The 12,672-nt window shown below is 38.1% G+C and overlaps 1 long non-coding RNA gene across 1 annotated transcript in view; it reads left to right on the forward strand.

The window, feature by feature from the left end:
• Positions 1–12,672, forward strand: part of LOC128859968 (uncharacterized) — a 64,055-nt gene that overhangs the window by 12,766 nt on the left and 38,617 nt on the right. The gene's annotated exons all lie outside the window — the stretch shown is intronic.

Here is a 12,672-nt window from a genome sequence, read left to right on the forward strand (position 1 = left end):
GCTAATATTTTGGTATTCTGGTTTTGGTTCATAGATTAAAAATAATAAAATAAATAATAAAAAAATTATAATTAAAAAACACCCTTTTCCGCTTATTGAGACTTTAGGGTGTCGCTTGCTTTATACTCACCGACTCATATTTGACAGCAGGTGTCGAAACCTCGGTGAGAGTGCAAATGAAAGTTTCCCAAGGGCTTGTAACACCCAAACACAAAGTTTTTGGGAATTAAACCATGGAGTTTTCAAAGACTTTGCAACAGCTTATAAGGCAAATATATAGAGTGATTTAATAAAGCGCCAGATTTATTTTTCCTTAATAAAACGCTACGAAATTTGTCAAAATGATTTTTTTTTTTTATTTCATCATGTCTTAGATATTTATGTAGGTACATATGAAACACAATATCCGTTAAATGCCTAGACGACTCCTCTGGCAACACAGGTAACTCTAGCATTTATAACGCTCATAATTTAGTTCATCTGTTATGAAATCGTCTCGAGCTTTATGGCATAGGTTGTATTTTTTATGGAGTCCGAGAAAACGAAGTCCAATAGTGTCAAATCGCAAGATTTTGACAGCCATTCGACCTCCTGAAATCTCATTTAGAATCAACTTTACATAATAAATTTCGAAATCAAAAACCATTTAAATGTGTGTTTTAATGCATTTTTCTATTTTTTTGTTTTGTTTAACAAATTCCCTAAAATTTAAATTTTTTGTAGAAAATTCACTCAGCTTTAAATCTAATCTGGTTAAGTTTTTCACAGGACTATTTTTTAAAACAACCCCTGTTATTTCTGAAGATCTTCAAGATCGAATCACTTTAACATATTCAGCTTATTTACTTAGCAAAGCGGATGCTTACAGACTATAAGATAAATAGACAGATACAAACGAAGACCTTATGTTAGAGTAAGAAAAATCAAAGTCAAAGGAAGGAGAATAAGCATTAAATTGACTTTAAAGGAGCATTCATTCACAAAAACAGTTATAGCAATACCCACAAAAAACCATTCACAAAAACGGAAAATGTGTGAGGAAACATTAAAACTAATTTGATTGAGCAGATAATGACAATTTATTGAGTCCGCAAAATGGTGAGGTTGTTGTTTATATGAGGTTGTTTCCATATGAGCTTTCAGGAGCCCAATGCACATTTTCTAACTCAGTTATCTCGAAAACTGGAGCTGTTTATAGCAAATTGGATGACACTGAATAAAAAAGGCAACAGATAAGTTAGATCATTCTCAAAAAAAAAATTCTCAGAAAAAAAGTTGAAATTCCGAACGTTCCAATTCGCTGGAAAATAATTTGTGGCAATTTCAAATAAGTTCCTGAATAGCCCAACATCAACGAAATACACAAAACCAAACATGTCTTCCGGGAATTCCTTAGTGCATATGGGTACGATTTATTACACTGTGCGACAGTGATTTTATACTTTTATGGAGACCTAGTACAACTTGTGGCTATAGAAAAACTAAGAAAAATTGTATAGGAGAAATTTCCAATACACCCCCAAAATCTCGTTTTATGGCCATAAAACCGTTTTTCAGTAGGCTGATGTGAAGAATCACTCCTAACTTCGCCAATTTCCATCCGATTTCGAATTTGTTTTTTTAGTTCGAAAGAACAAAAACAAGCCTTTTTGACAGTGTGTTGACAATTTTTCTGAAATGACAACTGACGAGACTGTAGACGGAAGTATTCGGATTTTTTTTATTTTTTCTCTATTTTTTCAACTTTGACATAATTTTTACGATATTATCCGATATTGAGGATTTTTTTACTACACTACTGTTATAGTAAATTTAATTTTGCGTCGAATGAGCTATATTTAACTGTAATTGAATTAAAATTAATAGAGTTGTGTGAGTTTTAAGATTTTATATTTTTTTTACTAATTTGGTATGTAGGTATAACTTACGCTAAATGGGAATAAGGACGTGTTTTGATCCGTTATTATAGATACGTAATATTTATTGGAGTATATATGTACTGTACTGCATACAACAGAACTGGTTAAAACTTACGAAAATATCTGACATATTATCACACTTTTTTTTTCAATAGAAGTATGAAAAAGCTCCCAAGTGTACCAAAGTTCACACTGTACATTGATTAACAAGAGAAGTTTGTTATTATAATTTAACCTTATTAAAACGTCAAAGTTTTATTGTTTGTTTCATTGAAATTCAAGAGATATAAATCAAAACGTTGCCAGAAAAGTCGAATTTCTCAATATTCTCCGGTGATGTGGCAGGAAGTTCAACTCATTGCTGATGATGATCAAACTGATAACAATAAACCTGTTGATGAAGAGTACTTTCCGTCGGGTTCTAAGTCTTCAGAACGACACATTGTATCAAATTCAGATTTTCAGGATCTTGCTCGTGATTTACTTCTATCGGGAAGACAATCTGAAACGCTCGCTTTAAACAATGGAATTTAGTTGATGACGACTTCAAATGAATGATGATGATCGAATTTCTTACAGAGAAGTATTCAAAACTGATGAAGAGAATGACAAATGTACCGTACCATACTAAACTCCAAAGGGCCGTTTCCAATGCATTTTTAAGTTTGGAACCAGTTCCGTTGTGTACTGAACCTTACCGCACCGTACCGCACCGTACCATACCGTACAGTGCTGCACTGCACAATACTCCAATAAATATTATGTGTTTACAATGACACTTGTTATCATTTTCATGCTTCGATGCCTACATACCAAATTAGTAAAAAAAAAAAAAAAAATGTTAAAACTCACACAACACTATTAATTTTAATTCAATTACAGTCAAATATAGCTCATTCGACGCAAAATTAAATTTACTATAACAGTAGTGTAGTAAAAAAATCCTCAACATCGGATAATATCGTAAAATTTATGCCAAAGTTAAAAAAATAAAGAAAAAATAAAAAAAATCCAAATACTTCCGCCTACAGTCTCGTCAGTTGTCATTTCAGAAAAATTGTCAACACACTGTCAAAAAGGCTTGTTTTTGTTCTTTCGAACTAAAAAAACAAATTCGAAATCGGATGGAAATTGGCGAAGTTAGGAGTGATTCTTCACATCAGCCTACTGAAAAACGGTTTTATGGCCATAAAATGAGATTTTGGGGGAGTATTTGAAATTTCTCCTATACCATTTTGTTTAGTTTTTCTATAGCCACAAGTTGTGCTAGGTCTCCATAAAAGTATATTTAATTTTTTTTTTTTGTCACACAGTGTTATTGATAAACACAAATCGTAAACGCAAAAAAAAACAGCTCAATATATTTTTATTAAAAACATTCGTCTTTACACTTCTTCTTCTTCTTAATTGGCGCTATAACCGCTTACGCGATTTTGGCCGAGTTTAGCAAAGCGCGCCAGTCGTTTCTTTCTCGTGCTAACCGGCGCCAGTTGGACACACCAAGTGAAGCCAAGTCCTTCTCCACCTGATCTTTCCAACGCAGAGGAGGCCGCCCTCTTCCTCTGCTACCACCAGCTGGTACCGCATCGAATACTTTCAAAGCCGGAGCGTTTGTATCCATTCGGACGACATGACCCAGCCAACGTAGCCGCTGGATCTTTATTCGCTGCGCTATGTCTATGTCGTCGTAAAGCTCATACAGCTCATCGTTCCATCGTCTGCGATATTCGCCATTGCCAACGTGCAAAGGTCCAAAAATCTTACGCAGAATCTTTCTCTCGAACACTCCAAGCGTCGCTTCATCGGATGTTGTCATCGTCCACGCTTCTGCGCCATACGTTAGGACGGGCATGATGAGAGTCTTGTAGAGTGTTAGTTTTGTTCGTCGAGAGAGGACTTTACTGCTCAGTTGCCTACTTAGTCCAAAGTAGCACTTGTTGGCAAGAGAGATTCTACGTTGGATTTCAAGGCTGACATTGTTATCGGTGTTAATGCTGGTTCCTAAATAGACGAAGTCTTTTACAACCTCGAAATTATAACTGTCTACAGTGACGTGGGTGCCGATACGCGAGTGCGCCGACTGTTTGTTTGAAGACAGGAGGTACTTCGTTTTGTCCTCGTTCACCACCAGACCCATTCGCTTTGCCTCTTTGTCCAGTTTGGAGAAGGCAGAACTAACAGCGCGGTTGTTAAGGCCGATGATGTCAATATCATCGGCATACGCCAACAATTGTACGCTCTTATAAAAAATTGTGCCTGAGCGATTAAGTTCTGCGGCTCGCACGATGCTCTCCAACATCAGGTTAAAGAAGTCACACGACAGCGAGTCACCCTGTCTGAAACCTCGTTTGGTATCAAACGGCTCGGAGAGGTCCTTCCCAATTCTGACGGCGCTGCTGGTGTTGAGCAACGTCATCTTACATAGCCGTATTAGTTTTGCGGGGATACCAAATTCAGACATCGCGGCATACAGGTAACTCCTTTCTGTACTGTCGAATGCAGCTTTGAAGTCGACGAAAAGATGGTGTGTGTCGATTCTCCTTTCATGGGTCTTTTCCAAGATTTGGCGTATTGAGAATATTTGGTCGATGGTAGACTTTCCAGGTCTGAAGCCACACTGATAAGGTCCAATCAGTTGGTTGACGGTGGGCTTCAGCCTTTCACACAATACGCTCGCTAGAACCTTATAGGCGATATTTAGAAGACTAATCCCGCGGTAATTGGCACAAATTGCAGGATCGCCCTTCTTATGGATTGGGCAGAGCACACTTAAATTCCAATCGGCAGGCATGCTTTCATCCGACCATATTTTGCATAGGAGCTGATGCATGCACCTTACCAGCTCCTCGCCGCCATGTTTGAATAGCTCAGCCGGCAGTCCGTCGGCGCCCGCGGCTTTGTTGTTCTTTAGCCGCGTTATCGCTATTCTCACCTCGTCATGGTCGGGTAGCGGAACGACAATTCCGTCGTCAACGATTGGGGTATCGGGATCTTCACTTTCTCGGTGACATGCGCAGCTGTCACTGTTTAATAAGTTCGAGAAGTGTTCCCTCCATAATTTAAGATTGCTCTGTACGTCAGTCACCAGTTCGCCGTCTTTGTTCTTACAGGAAAACGCCCCGGTCTTAAAACCTTCTGTAAGCCGCCGAACTTTCTGGTAGAATTTTCGGGCGTTGTTCCTGTTGGCCAGCATCTCAAGCTCTTCGCACTCACGTATTTCGGCCTCTCGTTTCTTCTTTCGGATAATACGTCTCTCTTCCTTTTTCAACTCTCTGTAGCGATCCCACATGGCTCGCGTTGCGCCCGATCGAAGCGTGGCTCTATAGGCGGCATCCTTTCTTTCTGCGGCAGCATGACATTCCTCGTCGTACCAATTGTTTTTTCGGGCTCGCCGGAATCCGATTTCTTCTTCGGCGGCGGTACGTAGAGAACGAGAAATGTTGCTCCATTGTTCGTGGATGCCGGTTTGTTGGGCAGTACTCTCTGAGAGCAGGAGTGAGAGTCGAGTGGCGAATCTTCTGGCTGTCTGTTGTGATTGCAGCTTTTCGATGTCGAACATTCTTTGCGCAGGTAGATGTACGTTTTTTGCTGCACAGAGGCGGGTGCGCAGTTTGGCTGCAACAAGGTAATGATCCGAGTCGATGTTGGGTCCTCGGATCGTACGTACATCTAATACACTAGAAGCGTGTCTTCCATCTATCACAACATGATCGATCTGGTTTCGTGTTTTTCGATCAGGAGACAGCCAGGTGGCTTGGTGAATCTTCTTATGCTGGAATCTGGTGCTGCAGACTACCATGTTTCGGGCCCCGGCGAAGTCGATCAGCCTCTGTCCGTTACCGGATGTTTCGTTGTGCAGGCTGAATTTTCCGACTGTGGGACCAAAAATTCCCTCCTTGCCCACCCTGGCGTTGAAGTCGCCAAGCACGATTTTTATGTCGTGGCGGGGGCAGCGCTCATAGGAGCGTTCCAGGCGCTCATAGAAAGAATCTTTGGTCGCATCGTCCTTCTCTTCCGTCGGGGCGTGAGCGCAAATTAGCGATATGTTAAAAAAACGGGCTTTGATGCGGATTGTTGCGAGACGCTCGTCCACCGGAGTGAACGACAGTACTTGGCGACGAAGTCTCTCTCCCACAACAAATCCGACACCGAATTTGCGCTCCTTTACATGGCAGCTGTAGTAGACGTCGCAAGGTCCTATGGTTTTCTTACCTTGCCCCGTCCATCGCATCTCTTGGATGGCAGTGATGTCAGCCTTTACTCTCACGAGGACATCAACCAGCCGGGCAGAGGCACCTTCCCCATTAAGGGACCGGACATTCCAGGTGCATGCCCTCAAATCATATTCCTTATTTCGTTTGCAGGGGTCGTCATCAGCATAGGGAGGTCTCATCCGAGGCTTTTTCAAACTTTTCATTGGGGGGGGATTTTTAAGTGGCGGGTCCCAAACCCAACGCACAACCAGCTATCCTGGAATGTTTCGCCTTCTCACGTTAGCTCACTCCCGAACGGGTGTTCGGAAGCTACCCAGAGGATACGTGGGCTAATCCCGGCCGTTGTGAGCTGCTTGAACCATATGCAGAAGAATCGTCCTGGCCATTCCCAAGTGAATGGCGATCAGTAACTTTCCCCACTTGCGTGGACTTCTACACATGGAACCATCCTCCACACATGGAACCATCCTCCACACATGGAACCGTCATCCAAAAAGAATATACAAAATACCAAATAAACCCCTCAGTAAATAATCATGCTCCAAGTTTTTTCGAATGAAACAAACTATTCCAATTAAAATCAACCACAAGTACAGCATACGTGAAAGTGTATAAAAATTAGAGAAACACCAATTCCTTCTTAAAAGTAGCAAAACAATACAAAACACACAACAATACGACCACAAATAAACGGAGCAATTTAAACCAATAAAGAAAATGCAGAAAGCCGTCGAAATGCACGAAGACCGCAACAACTCACACTCAATGGCTTCAATTAGTACTCAAACAATAACCGATACTCTTTGTTATGACTTCTTCTCACAAATCAAATGTCTGCCTGCAGGTTTAATCCCACAATTTAACTCGTACCTCAACTCCTCTGGTACCTTCCCTCCCAGGCTTCTGATATAAGTAATGCAATTGAAATAAATGAGAAATAATGAATAATGAAAATACTAAAGTGAAATATTAATGGGTCTCTTAACAAATTATATCAATTTAAATTTATTAACTAGACAATTTACGCCCGCAATAGTAGCTCTATAAATATCCCAGCTAGAAAATCAGCTTCTCGCTTTAAGAAATTTCCAAAATACTCCACAAAATACTTCCTGTGGGTAAGACATTGCCTTAAGAAATCAGTAAATAAATCAAGTATCAATAAATTACTATCACATCGAACATCCCAAAATAAGCATTAGGAGTCGACATTGCTTTTAAAGTAATCATAATTACATATATGCTAGACTTCTGCAGATCAAAGTTTTAATAACAGATTTTCAAGCCTAATCATATAGGCTTGATAATAATTACTTAATAGGTTTTAATGCATGGAGTCTTCTTTGGGCTTCCGTTTCGCCCAACAAAAGTGGAAAAATAAGCTGGGATGTTAACTTCTATTTAAATTTCGTTATTCTTAATGGTTATTCTCCCACATATAAAACGTTCTTTCAGCTGATTTCAGGCTATTATTAGCTTCCATAGCCCAAAACAATGCACAATAGCGACCAATTCTCTGCCATAACTTCTCTAGCAAAAATGTTGGAAAACGTAGGTATATTTACATATACATATAAAGGAAAATAGAAAATTTATGCAGCTTTTTGTTATCTGTATTCAAAAACATACTGCACGGCCAAACTTGTTTGTTTGTCCTGCGGCAACGCTGGCAAAGTTGCGATAATTATAAATTTGAACTTGAAAAATATTCTGTATTTTTATTCTGTTTATTCTGTTTATTATACTAATGTATGTATGAATATGTATGCCTAACAGTCCATAAGTATACAAACAATTTTTCATATATGGAACCTGTATCCACCAAACATATTATTGAATACGCATTCGAAGCAATGGAGAAACCAAGATCACCTAATACTTCATCGTTGCGGGATCTGCAGTGCAGGAGCGGATCAAATCCACAGGGCTCAAACCACATTCTGCGAACATCATCCGATACAAAAAGGTTCTCTTTAAATCTTTAAACCAAAGATCTCTTTCGTCGGAAATTGCACCATCCTTTACTCCAAGGATAGTATGGCCAGCTAAAAAAGCACTCACATCATCAACTTAACGAAGTCATACATAACACTTTTATTCCTATCCCAGGAGCTATGATCTTATGATCTCTCTAAGATTCTCAAATCATTGCCAATAAATTTACAGAAGCATAGTTAGACTCAAGGCGAATCCACATAAGGTGAATTCGGTAGAGCAGCAGATTTCTTTTCTTTTTTTCTTTCTTTCCATTTGGTGGCTTAAATGTCGGAGTGTCCTACTTATTTGCTGTTGCATTTTGATTTGTTTACATTCTTATTGAAAGTTTGACATTCAATTCACCAAACAATAAAAATAAAATACAAGTCAATGTTGTTGTTGCCCTACCGAAGTCATCTTGTACGAATTCGTCTTCGGTCAAACTATTCACTCTTCAAATTACTTCACGTTTATTCAAATTTTAAAACGTTAAACGCATACATGAAAAACAGGAACTATAAAAATCCCTCCCTACACGCTTTAATTCATTGAATTTGACAATATTAATTAGGTTAGGTTAGGTTAGCTACTCATTGGAATCAGTGGCCTCAAACAGGCCTACCAGGCCTTTTAAACGCGTTTTTAATAATGCAGGGCAAACGCATAGAAGGTGTTCCAAAGTTTTTTGTCCGTACTAGCAATCCCTATTTTGTGAGCATGTGCTGCCTACATATTATGACCTGTTAGCATACCCAGCTCTGCAGTCCTTTGGTGAGAGCATAAGCACGAATTGCGTCAGTTTTTTGCACTTTGTTCTATATGTACATAACTTTTGCTATTTTGCTTGTGGTTAGTTCAGTTCACCTAGCTTCCACTCGCTTTTCCATATAGTCCATTTCGTTGTATACTGTATTTAGGGGTTTTTGTGAGTCGTTCTCTGGTTTAAAAGGTAGTCTAACAGCACTTTTTGCTATCTCATCTACTATTTCGTTTTCTATAATGCCTTTGTGACCAGATACCTAATAGATGTGCAGTCTTCTGTTTGCGGCTGGCCTTTCTATGGCCTCCCTGTTCCATTGAACATTTTTGGACTTGATACAATATGAGCTTATTGCCTTTATTGCTGCTTGACTGTCCACGTATATATTAATTATTGAGTTATTTATTGTTTTTGTGTAGGCTAGCTCAACGGCTTTTGACAATACTAATATAATTACTAAAAGAAAGAAAAGTACAGTACGGGTACAGACAAAATTTGGTATTATATTCAACGAAATATTTCTTTTTCTCTGAAATCATGACTCGAGAACCGTAATCTTTTGTACACCAGTTGCAATAATTGATATATGTAAACTGTCATTGATTCACAAAATTTAACAAATAAAAGGCAAAAAAAAAAATTACATTTGAGTCCAAGTTCTTTCCTCATCAATTACGATAGTGTCAGCTTTATGAAAATTGCATTCCACTGGGTTAAAGGTACCTGGTGGTCTAGAGCACGAAAATTTCACCAATTTTCACGATTTTTTTTTTTTTTTTGCCATTAAAAATTTAAAAAACGATGTTTCAACTTTTTGGGCTTATTAGTACGTTTATTGAGCATACAAAAAAAATTTTTTTTTACTTTTGAAACAATATTTATTATTGCGAGTATAAAAATGCTGCTGAAGATGACCCTCTCGAAAAATCGAGCCCAGACGGCGTAGATTATTTCGAGACTTCTACTCATCTGAAACACAAAATTCAAAAAGATTCTTAATCAGAAAGAGTGCAGTTATGGTCCGAACTAGAACAAATCGAAAAAATTAAAAATTGACAAAATGGCGCATTTTTGAAAAAAAAGTTCGTAAAATCGGGTTGTTTTCACTAGTTTTTTAGTTTAAAAAATAGGAAATTATTTAAATAAAATTATGATTCTACTTTCGACGATAGCGATACATGTTGTGAACAACATATCCAAATTTCAAGTGATTCGGTTGAATAGTTTTTTTGTTTTGATCCCCGCCGCGCCGTAAAAAGTCGTTTCAAGATAAATGAGTTTAAAGTTTAAGGTACAGGAGCGCGGGGACCGCTCTCTACCTGGTTAATGGGCTGTAGAAGCTATAATATTGGGAATTTCCACATGAAAATTTCACAGTATATTCTTAAGATACTCTACCTTCGAAATATCGAAAAAAAGTAGATTTTTTGAAAATTCCAGACCACCGGGTGGCCTTAGTATATACGAATCGACATTTAAATGAATGTTCTTTATCAACTCGTGTACAAAAGAATACGACTATAATTTTATCTTAGACTCAGGCTACATTTCGCGGGTAGATATCAGAACATCTACGTCGTCGTTGTATTATTTTGATGTTGTAATTTTTTTTGCAAAATTTCCTTTCTTTATTATGAGAATAACAAACGAACGAAACATTGCACATAAAGAGCACAACAAAAGAAAGAAGAAGTACCGTCTGTAAAATAATCAATAGCAACTTAAGTGTTCTATAGTCGGACGTATGAGCACGCACATTCGACAACAAAACACACACACCAACTTTAGATATCCAGTAAATATTATACGTGTGATAACAAAATTTGTAACAGCAATCACTGACAGAATACCAACGAAGCTTTCAATGGGCTGTGCATGAGTGCAGGGACGTTTCCTATATATAAACGTATATTTTCGGATGGATTAGCCAGTGTTAGTGTGTTATCGTTGTGTTACTCGTATAACTGCCAACACGTTGCAACGTGTCGACAATATACATAGATAAATATTTTCTCTCACGCGCTTGTACACACACATAAATATGCGTTCTGACTACCCTGTACGAAAACTGTTATATAAATTGTTATATAAATTGGTAAACCTTTACAGACTTGAAGGCGTGGCTATTTTGAGTACGGTAATACAGGTAGCCAGGACTTAGAAGCCGTGCAGATTGCTGGAGTGCCTGGATTACAGATGATAAATGGATTTTAGCTACATATTCGACATATAACTTCTCTTTTCCGTACGAGAAATAAGTGAACTTCAGTTTATCACTAACTAACTAAATTACTATTATACCAATTAAAGCATTTTTCATTTTCCGAAGGTACTAGAGTTTGCATTGCTAAATATAGGTTAGTGTTGCTAGAAGAAATGCTCTGATTTAAATTACTCCAAATCACGAGTTAAAGCTTGATTAGCAAATTAACTCACTTTTAAAAAATATAAGAGAACATTTCGGCGTCAGGGCTTAGAAAAGGATAGGCCTTCGCCACGAAATTTCTCTAATACGTATTGAAAAATGTTTTCTTCTGCATATTTTTCGTATTCGAACAGATGGTAAATTAAAATTTTTTGAAGAGAACCTAATTTGCGTAGGTCACTGCGGCTTTTGCTAAAATCGAAGATTCATGTCATAACAACTATTTACTGTTTGAAATCGAATGGATAATGAGATGAAATGCTAAACTCTATGCAAAAGCCTATAATATTGTAAAACAGGCTAAGTATGTATAGGGTTTCATGATATAGGGAGAAGAATGGTTCGCCATGAAATTAAGCATGAAATGGAATGACAAAAGGTGAAACAAGAAGTCGCAAATCAGTTCTTATACACACAAAAACACATTTATTTCATTTAATTTGGACCTAGAATGATACCATTACCGAAGCTACCAAATGTACAGGACATAATAAAATTTTCTAAACGGCCGGCTCAAAATTGTTTTATTTGATTCCAAAGCCTGCAAAACATTTATAATTAGGTCGAGGAATGCTTCTTTTCGCCATAAATATGTCAGCATATTTGAATTGCCTACAATGTATTGGACAAGGATGATAGATTTACATATTTTGGACAATAACTACGGTGAAAAACAAACATATGTATGTGTTTTGCCAGCCAAAATCTACACGATAATTTCACACACGAGTCAATCAGTCGTTGTTCAGACGTTTACGAAGTGGCATTGTGTTAGTTCTTTCGTTCTTAATTTGTTCGTAAACAAACCGATTCATAGCCCCTGCCACATCAGCCCATCAGCTGATTCTTCAAATTCGCTGAGAGCCGGCTAATGGTCTGATACTGGCCACGCCATTACAAATCCTTTCACCATGTATATTGGAAAATCTTGAATGGCAAGTTGTACCAGAATACAGTGGACTCAATGTCGTAACATATATATGGAGTGGAAGATGCCTATGGAGTGGGTGTATGTGTGAGACAACAACCCAAAGCATACCAGCAAGTGGGCAAGATATTGGTTCATTTCAAACGGGGTTAAGGTCATGAACTGGCCGGCTCAGTCACCTGACCTTAACAGCAAAAAAAAATCGTTGGGCAGGTGTCAAAGAAGTCGCACACTAAGATAATCCTATAAATATTAAATTTAGCTCTGAAATACTGTGAAAAAGAAGCAGTAGGCAATCCTCACAGAGAAGTGTAGGCGTTTGACGGAAACTATGCCTTGTAGATGCACAGAATTACTCGCCAACACGGGCCATTCGACGGGAAATTAATATTTTAAGCCTTCTTTTGTGTTGTTATAATGCAGGATCACCAGACCAATTTTAACTAATG

The sequence above is a fragment of the Anastrepha ludens genome, chromosome 4 (assembly GCF_028408465.1).
Source record: "Anastrepha ludens isolate Willacy chromosome 4, idAnaLude1.1, whole genome shotgun sequence".
Lineage (NCBI taxonomy): Eukaryota > Metazoa > Arthropoda > Insecta > Diptera > Tephritidae > Anastrepha > Anastrepha ludens.